This window comes from Prosopis cineraria, unplaced genomic scaffold, assembly GCF_029017545.1.
Source record: "Prosopis cineraria cultivar Desert tree isolate PC_DT_omini unplaced genomic scaffold, ASM2901754v1 PC344, whole genome shotgun sequence".
NCBI lineage: Eukaryota > Viridiplantae > Streptophyta > Magnoliopsida > Fabales > Fabaceae > Prosopis > Prosopis cineraria.
The window spans coordinates 30,626-40,448 of NW_026555671.1; the positions used below are offsets into that span (position 1 = coordinate 30,626).

General features: G+C 34.6%; 1 pseudogene; it reads right to left on the reverse strand.

The window, feature by feature from the left end:
• Positions 1 to 3,328: 3,328 nt before the first annotated feature.
• Positions 3,329 to 8,666, reverse strand: LOC129296514 (alpha-soluble NSF attachment protein 2-like; annotated as a pseudogene).
• Between the last annotated feature and the right edge of the window lie 1,157 nt (positions 8,667 to 9,823).

The window sequence follows — 9,823 nt, forward strand, 5'->3', positions numbered from 1 at the left end:
CTAGTTCCCAATTCTAACGGTCATTGTCAATACTACGTGGATTTCAATTAATTTACTCTTCTCCCTAAGCGAATTCCCGCCAATGATCATGCTATTGACATTTCACACACATCATATGCATTTTAACAATCATTTCTCAACACATGAGCTCACATAACATAAATGCTCCACAATTTAACACATAATTCATCAAAATTCTTCACCCATAGTAATAAATCACACTTAATTTTATAAAACATTAAGGGTGATAAAATCAAAGTATTAACCAATATGCATCATCAATTTAACTCATGAATCACATTTCACAAACAATTAATATTTAACTATAAAAATTAAGTTTTCTCCGGTTACCTCAAACTTTTAAGAGGTCAAAAATTTACCCCTTACTATAGCAACTTCCCCAAGCTTCAACAAACTCAAAAAGTGCCAAGATGAACCTCTATACAACCATATCACAATAATATCATTATCATCTAGCTTTTTAAGCTTTATCAATATAAAACTCTTCATACACTATTTTACCAACTCATAACCACTATCCATTCATACCCAATGGGCTCATTAGATTTCATTAATGCATATTATCATTAATAACCCCTCAAACTATCATTAATGCATATCAATCTCTCCCAACTACCTCATAAATACCAATTTCAGATATTAAATGCTCCCATGAACCAACCACTTCCAAAATCATCAATATGGTGTTCCAATACATTAAATCACTCCCATTAATCTCATTTTAACCAATGGAATCGGACCCATATTCTTATGGATCGAAAATTCATCTCTCAACTCAAACCCTATCATAAATAATCATAAATGAGAGAGAGAGAGAGAGGAAGAAAAAACCACCATGATCTTACATTGAGTGTTTAGGAGCTCCAATCTATTCACAATAGAACCAAATATCGTGCCCTAGTAGAGCCAAAACCAAGCTCTTCATTTTTCTCCTCTTTCTCTCTTTTATTTTCACGTAGCTAATGAGCTAATTTATCAAATTTTTGGCCAACGCATGGCATAGAAGAGCCCATTACATTCAAATTGTGTTCGTGCACTACGGCAGACCAACCACGGGCCGCGGCGTGTGGCACGGAACACAACTTTTTACTTTTTCATCTTCTTTCCTTCTAAGGTGGCCCACCATCGATCCGGACCCACTTCTAGGGTTGAAATCACATCAGTTGTGCCAAGTTAAGTTCCTCTAACCATACACATCATTAACTCATTAACTACTCTAATTAAGTTAATAAATCAGGGTTAAAATTTTTTAGATGTTACATATAGCCTATATAGATCGAAAATCATCATTCTTAACCAAATTCTAACTTCCACCATTAAGAAAATGGAAGAAGGCAGGAAGATTTAGGCTTAAAAACCTTGCCTCAAATTTTCCTTGCTCCAATATACTCTTAATGTTCAAGTTCATCTAGCCTTAGCAGAGCTCCTCATGCTTCACTTTGTTTCTCCTTTGTTTCATCTCTTTTTCTTCTTCATTTCGTGATCTTATTCTGTAGAAAAGTAACTATACGCTGTAGCGTATGGCATAAAAAGGTCCTACTCTAGGCATATTAGCACACATGTTCTGCGATGGCCTATCCACAAGCCACAGCATATGGCATAGAACCTTACTCTTTATATTTCATTCCTCTTTCGTGATTGGGTGACCTAACTTTACTTCAGACTTGCATTTAAGGCTAAATTTATAATCAAACATGCTTGTTAGACTTTTCTGGCGACGTACCTCACTAATAAACTCAGCTAATCATAATCAGGTTTAAAATTTGAGGATGTTATAGTGCCGATTAGGACAAGATTGCTGGTGTCGACCAGGACTGGACGGCCAGATCTCATCGTGACCTAGATCAATGACTTTAACCTGGACTAGACTGGTGACCTCAACCAAGACTTGACTACTAGTGTTGATTAGGATAGAATGGTTGACACTGACTAGGATCAAAGTATAGGTAACAACTAGGACCACACAGTCGACTTCTAATGGGATTGGTCCTGGTCGGCCCTAGTGGTCCAGTCTCAATGGAAATTTGCCATTTAAACCTCCGACTTTGACTAGGATCAAACTACTAATGTTGTTTGAGTTACTTTTAATTTAAACATAGAAGTTAAAATTTAAAATTTTACTTAAGTTCTAAATAAAGGATTTTAATATTATAATTTAAAATTTTTTATATCATCCAAATAAAAAATTTAGAATCTATAAATTTTAAATGTGAGATTTTAAATTCAAATCTACTCATTCAAATGCATCCTAAAGTCATTGTGATCTTCATAGAAAGTGTTGGGGTTAGCTTCCCATTCAGTAATAGGGTTAGTTGAAAAAATTATACTTCTTTTAAATTTAAATTATCTTTCAAATAAAAATATCAAATTATAAAAATACAGTATGATGAACAATTTAGGCCCATTATTTTAAACATAAAAAATTATTTCTAAATAATTTAAATATTTTATAAAAAATATTTTATCGAGATTTTATTTTTGTGTCTGTTTCAAAAATGCATACGTTGACTTTAGTGAGCAAATTGCGGAATTCATCACTCCAATGTTTCAAGCAAGTGAACACATCTTTGCTTATTTTGTAAAATTTTTATAAAAAGCAGATATTATTTTGTGCTTAGTTATAATAATAAAAAATAATTATTAGTTAGTTATTTTTAAATTTTATGATATCTTCCTTAATTTTTATTTTATAAAAATAATTTAATATTTAATTATTTCAAATTTTTTTATGATATCCTCACGTATCAGATTATTTATAGAAATATATTTTTTAAATTCTAATTATTTTTAAAAGTTTAAACAAATATTATAAAAATTAAAAATAATTTAAAAAATAAATATGTTTATAAAATAAAGTAAAACAAACGTGCCGTGATATCTGTCGCAGATAGATTGGGGAAAAAATCTGCGGTTGAACTGTGACAGTTCGGGAGAAAGGGATATAATGTTTATTCCAAAACAAAATTCATTGAGGTTCTTGCTCTGGAAGAATTCTAAAGCTCATGATGCTATGTGGGAGCGTTGAAAGTGACACTGATAAAGCAATGCAAAGGTTGATAATATTATCTGAACTCAAAATGGCCGCGTCGGATATCACCAGAGTCGTTGGAAAACTCACATCACGAGTGGATGAATGGAAATCCAAATCCAGGTCTCAAGAGAGAGTAACACCAAACAAAAATGTCTGCCGGCACATTTGGCGCAATTATCTCTCGGGACCTAGATTTGGATTTCACTTTCCTGGCGATCTGTGGTAGGCAAATGTGATATTTATATTATCATAGATTATAGATTTTATATAGATATATCGATGAAAGAACAATTCATATAACCTTATTTTGTTACAGCAGCCAGCAAAAGAAACAAACGTGACCAGGATCCCTTTAAAATACACCGGGATGAATAATTACACAGGAAATTGGTTCATAGGGGCTTTAGTGCAACCCGCATAAATCACCCATAAACATCGTTGATAGAAGAATTTAAGGAAGCAAGCATCATGTCAATTTGGATGCCCTCAGATCTTACTCTCAGGAAAAAAGAAATAACTGCCGACGCAAGAGTCCCCAGGAAGTTATTACTTCCATCTGTCCCCTCATAAGCTGAGAATTTCCCTTTTCTTCAGCAGCTCTTCCCAATCTAACAAATACAAACGCCTCCCGTCCTCCCCCAGTACAGAGGTGGTCCGTACAACTCCAATACAGATTTTGTTTTCCCACGTGAGAACCAGAACTTGCTTTTATATATATATATATATATCGAATTCATTCTTCCTTGTGCTTTAAGAGCTATGTCATTTGTCCAAAAAGTCATCCCTTTTTATATTAGAAACATGTCCCCGGGGATTACTTGTGCAAAGTCTGACGAGTTTTGATAAGAGCAGACTCGCTATTGCTCAATCCAGTACTGTTTTTGAATTCAGCCAGATAACTTCAACCACGGGAGATGACCAACTGGACAGACAAGCATACTATAAGTCAAATAACCAAACATGAATTCAGATCAACATAATGCTGAAGATAAGAATCAGGTTAGATCATCCTCCTCAAGTTCTTTGGCTTTAAGTTTTTCCTTCACCCTCAAAAGAAGCGTCGTCTTCCAAGAATCCTGCACCCCATCATGCAGACGGGTAAACAATGATGCGGGATGGTAGAATTATAAAATGCAAGTCAAATGACCAGAACAAAGTCATATGCTAGCGTCAATAACAACTTAACAAATAATCCAGATCACAATAGTACAACTCAAGTACAATAGAAAAGCATTATATCAGCCCTACTAGCAATAACTAATCAGTAAGTGAAAATTCAATAAATACTTGAACAGACATCAACCTTCTTACCAGCTCATCATAAAAGAATTATTAAAACAACTTCAACTTCCTGTAGAAATGTCTCGCTAGGCACATTGCGAGCTGAAGGACTAGGTAGTAAGCAGTGCTTAAGTCTTGCAGAAATGAGAAACACTATCTAGAAAACTAATTTGACTTTTAAAAGATTGCCTACATGTTTTAGCAGTTAAATTGAGCTGTCATTATATTATGTCTTTCCAGTTTTTAGTTAAGACAGTCAAATCCAATAATTCAATATTGGGCTGTTTTGGCAAGAGTTTTGGAGAAAGTTTCAATTGAATTCCTCGTTCTGGGGAATTAGACATTAAGTGCATGGTAATGAAAACATATCTATTTTCATTCTTTCAAGTGATTAGTGTTATAAAACATGACGAATCAGTTTTGATAAATTTTACATTTCTGTTACAATGTTTCCAAATTTTGCAAAATACCAGCGGGGTCATGCTATCAAATTCCTTGACAACGTCAGTGAACTTTCCAACATCTTCTTCATCAATTGCAGCAGCAATATCCTGCCCAAAGAAAGAATCTGACGTCAGAATGGCATCCAGCAGTCGTGCAAGTAATAAATCAGTTAACGCTAATATCACAAAGGCAATATAATAAAAAAAATTAAAAAAATAAAGAGAACAATGGTAAAATACTAAATAGTTATTAGAATATTAACTAAGGGACATAAAAGTATCCATATTTTAATCCTACATACTTTATCAGCAATATTTGATAATGATGATGCCAAAAACTTCACTTGCTGCCAAAAGTCTGCATTCACGTGTTCCTGTAAATATTGGATCTAATTCCTGCGAAAAAACAAAACACATCCAAATAATTGAGCAACTGATGAGGTATCCAGTTTAAGATATCAAAGTTCAAATATCTCATACCTGATATCGCTCTAAGGCATTGGTAATAGCAACAACATCCCCTTTACATAGTTGACAGATTCCTGCATTAAGGAGATGTCCTTTAACTCCATACTTCCAACAAATTGTTGTTGAGAGAGTGACGGACAACTTCTTCATAAATATCAATTGCCTTCTGGTGCCTGGAGGTTTATCGTATAGAAAAAATAAATACTCAAGTTCATATAGAAAAAAGCCAAGGAAATAGTTACCTTCAGATTTTTTTTTTTAAAAAAATGTTACTTTAACAGAACCTGGCCAAACTCAAATACTCCACACTAAACAGAACATTATGGGCAATTGAGCATCACATGAACCAATGATTTTTCCCCTTTGTCACAATGAAAGGTTTTCAAAACAAATTAAAAATGTGAAACCACAAAGTAAAATCTGCAAAACGCACTTGAAAACAGTATGCATGCATATAAAATTTTTAACGTGAAGCAATGCAAAGTTACAAATTGTTGCTAATAAATGTATGCATATTAGCAGGTCACAAAACTCAAGATTCTAGGGAAAAAATTGCTAGAGTTCTGTTGGGATAATATTTCAAATTGATGGATTCCCAAAATCAAACAACCTACAGTTTTTTTTTTTTTTCATTGGACAATAATTGTAGGAGGAGAACAGCACACAAGAAAAAGAGATAGTGCAAAGGAAGGTCACAAGGAAATTCTTCAGTTATAAGAAATTCTTCAGTTATAATGCTAGAAGAGTAAACATGAGGGAAGAAACATTAACCTTCAAAAGAAAAACCAGGTTGAAGCATTTCAATGCGCATTCACAGTAGAAAAGAGATTAAAGTTAATTAAAGTACAAGATCTTACTGTTCTAGCCGAGCAGTGTATTGAGCAACTTTTTGTTTACACTGGTTTGCAGTGGTTGTCACTTCCTCATTTTGAAAAAATCCAGCTGCTTTTTCGTAGTACACAATAGCTTGCTCAACATTCTGTTCTGACTCATACAACTCAGCAATTTCCTATGGGCGCAAATTAGTAAACCGAGTTATCAAGTGTTCGTGCTGATTCTAACAACCTCATTAGATGCAACAAGTTATGAATACTAAGAAATTAAATTCAATGGTCATGCATTCAAACAAAAATAAGGATCTAAAATCTGACATAGCAACGACATGTACCTTAAAATACCTAGCAGCCATATTGAGTCTTCCAATTTCACAGAGAAGATTTACAGCTTGGTCCTTTTAGTAAATAAATACCAGTGGTGTCATGTTATTACATGCTTCCCACCATGTTATAAAAACCCAAGTAGTTTAGGTGATTCTTCAATTTAAAAATATACCATGTCACACATTTTATGACAAAGTAACAAACTATTTACTCCATAAACATGCCAAGATTCTTTTGAAAAACTTAATAGAAAACACATGAGAACTGCACCAAAGTTTCTTCCAGAAAAAATATAACATATAGCAACCATGGACAGGAGATATGCTGGACAGAGTTCAGCCATTAACTGTAAGCATATGAACTGAAATTTACTTCAACAACTGTGCATAGCAAATCAAAATCAAAGTATGAACCCATACATAGAGTTATATCCTGTGTATATATGAAGCCAAAGATCATATGATCCTAACATTCGAAAAGCCAAAAAACAAGGCAACAGAAAGTTTGCGAACATTAATTAACCATGAACAAAGGCTGCAATTTTTTTTATATGATTTGCAATTAAGATCATACAGAGACTCAGAGGGATATTAAGCTAAAGGAAATGGCCTTGGTGCATGTATGTGGAGAACCATCTCAGGCAGAAATCACAAATTTGTAAATTACCATGGTCGACGTAGAGCCTTGAAGCCCAAGAGATTATGAATTTACATCATCAACATGCATATCATTTACATTAGTCTTTTTATAGCAATGTGCAGCATCAACATGAGCTTAGGCGGCTTCATGCTTGCTTTCCAACTACAAGGAAGAAATATTGTCGCTGTCGTAGGTTACGAGAGAAAAATAATGCATGGAACAGAAGTACAACCGGATAAGCCAATCTCCAAAATGTAATTTAATTACTTACCTTCAAATGACAACTTGCCAGCTTGAGGTATGTTGATCCAGCTTATCCCCTGAAGACCATACTAATAAAATCAAAGCAACAAACAGAAATATTCCTTGACTTGATTCATATCGTGAACAAAATATGAAAATCAACCATCAAAGTTAAGGTGATATTTGGCAAGCGAATACTAACAGAATATGCCATGCAGGCAGCGTTAAGTTAGCAGCCACAATCAAAAGCGGGACTGTTCAGTATCCATATAGTCTCACTATGCATATATCCATATAGTCTTCCTATTTAATAGCATTTAAATAGTAAGAAATTATAACGAAAAGATAACCGCCGATTCTTTCATTGGATAATCTCCCTAAAATCAACAACTTTAAAAGATTTCACATAGTATAACTGCACGAAGGGCAACGTTTTGAAACAACCAACAGTCCTATCAAACTAACTAATCAATTTCGAAGAACTTATAGGAACCCAGATTAAAAATTTACACTTAAATTGATATACATATCACGGGGTCAGTCCTGGAAATCGACATTGGGTCCAAGCCTTTAGTCCAAACGGATGTAATTTAATCCAGAAAACCGGCCAACTAATCTAACAGCAACAAGAGCTGGGAGGGAAGGATACTCCTGATCACCGATAACCACCCAAAGAAATGAAAAATAGAAAATACGAGAAAAAAATAATAGCTAACATTATGACAGAGAAGAAAGGGAGGGGAATGAAATAAGAATAAAGGGGGCAAAAATGACATGATTTGGCGCGCTTGTAGGAATTGGCAGCTTTATCAAAGAGATCAGCAGCATCCTCGTATCTAACCGCTAAGCTTCTTTTCTGCTTTGTTCTCGAATTCCTCAGCCCTTGCTAACTGATCCGCCACAGCTGTCTGTTCTCAAAAAATAATAGATTCCATATTATTTCCCAGTTGCCGGTGAACGGGGATTTCATCCGGCGGCACAAAAAAAAAAAAAACCGCCAAAAATTTCTGTACAAATGCCTTCCTGGGCTGAATTCTGTATTTCCACGTCCACGGCTTATATTGGCCCGTGACCAGAGAACGGATTGTTTGGCCCAGAACATTTGTTTTAGTTTTTATCGTGCAATAATCAACGTTATTGTCTTCTTTGCTGATGCGAGGCCCTACTTGAAGTAACAGAAAAAAAAGAAAAATTGTCAAAAACAAAAAAGCCCAGATCAAATTTCATTGTCCTGAGGAGGATTTGGGAGAGATTCAATGTTGAAGTCTTTTGCTGATATAAATTCACTAGATCAAATGACCATCTTGCCCCAAATTCTCTCCTCCCATGAGAGTTTTTCCAACCTCTTGATAGGTGTTTGCTTCCACAGCATCTCCCCATCAATCGTCAAGGAGAGTGAGTCTGTGTTCGTAAGTGTTGCTTTGGCGTGTGAATTTCGCCACCATTACTGCTGCCACGTTTTAGTGCGAATCAAGTCATTGAATCTCGTTCGCCATTGCATCTTCATTTGAAGCTAGTTCGTTCCAAACCAAATCATGTTTCTTAGTTGTCAAATATTTAGATCTCGTCAAGCCTATTTAGATCATGCCACTTTAATAGCCAAATGTTACAAATCATGCCACTTTAGTTATTGTTCGTTGAGTAATGAGAGACTATTTCGTAAGTTACTTTTCCTTTACCAAGCTCATTGATGACTAGAGGAATCTTATCTTTGAGATGTGACAAACATTTCTCCCATTGCTTTTGCAAACATGCAAGCGTTTGGTCATTTATTCAAGTTTTCCCTATTTTGTTTAAATTTATATTAACTAATCATGTGATCCATGTTATTAGAAAGTATTGGGGGTACGTTATGAGTTTTTAACTTATAAAGAACCTCGAGTCCATAATCTTTCATTGCAGCTATTATGACCTTTGCGCTAGGATTTTTTGCATGGAGCTATATTATTTTCTTCAATTTCTGAATGTTAGGCCATTTAATGCCTAGATTTGTTGCCTTGTAATTATGTTTTGAAGCTAAGCCAGCTTGCGATTATTTTTTGCTTTGTTTCTTCTATATCTGTACAACGGAACAATTCATCTGATGGATGAAAATAATCAAAATGTTTTCATGTAGGCTCTACTGTGCTTATATCAATGGTGATCCCTTGCCTTCCTCCACTAAACACAACGTCGATATCAATAATAGGCAATATGTGGCGGCACATGAGCATGGGATAAGCTAGCAAAGACATGCTTTTGTAATACTCCTCAAAATAAAGACAATGATTAATTAGAAACAAATTCAAAATTTATATAACTTGAAAATTAAATGCATAATTGAGACCAAACCAGGATTCTATCCCAAGGAACTCTACTCTCGTTGCTAAACAAAAATGACCTATCACAGAAGAGGGGACTTTCTCTGTGACAACCAAACCTACTATAGGCAAATCTTATAGACATAACAAATGACATCTCCTCAAACCAACAAGTCATAACAGATGGGTGTCATGTTTCCAATAATTTACAATAGACAGAGAAGACACTTAGCTAGG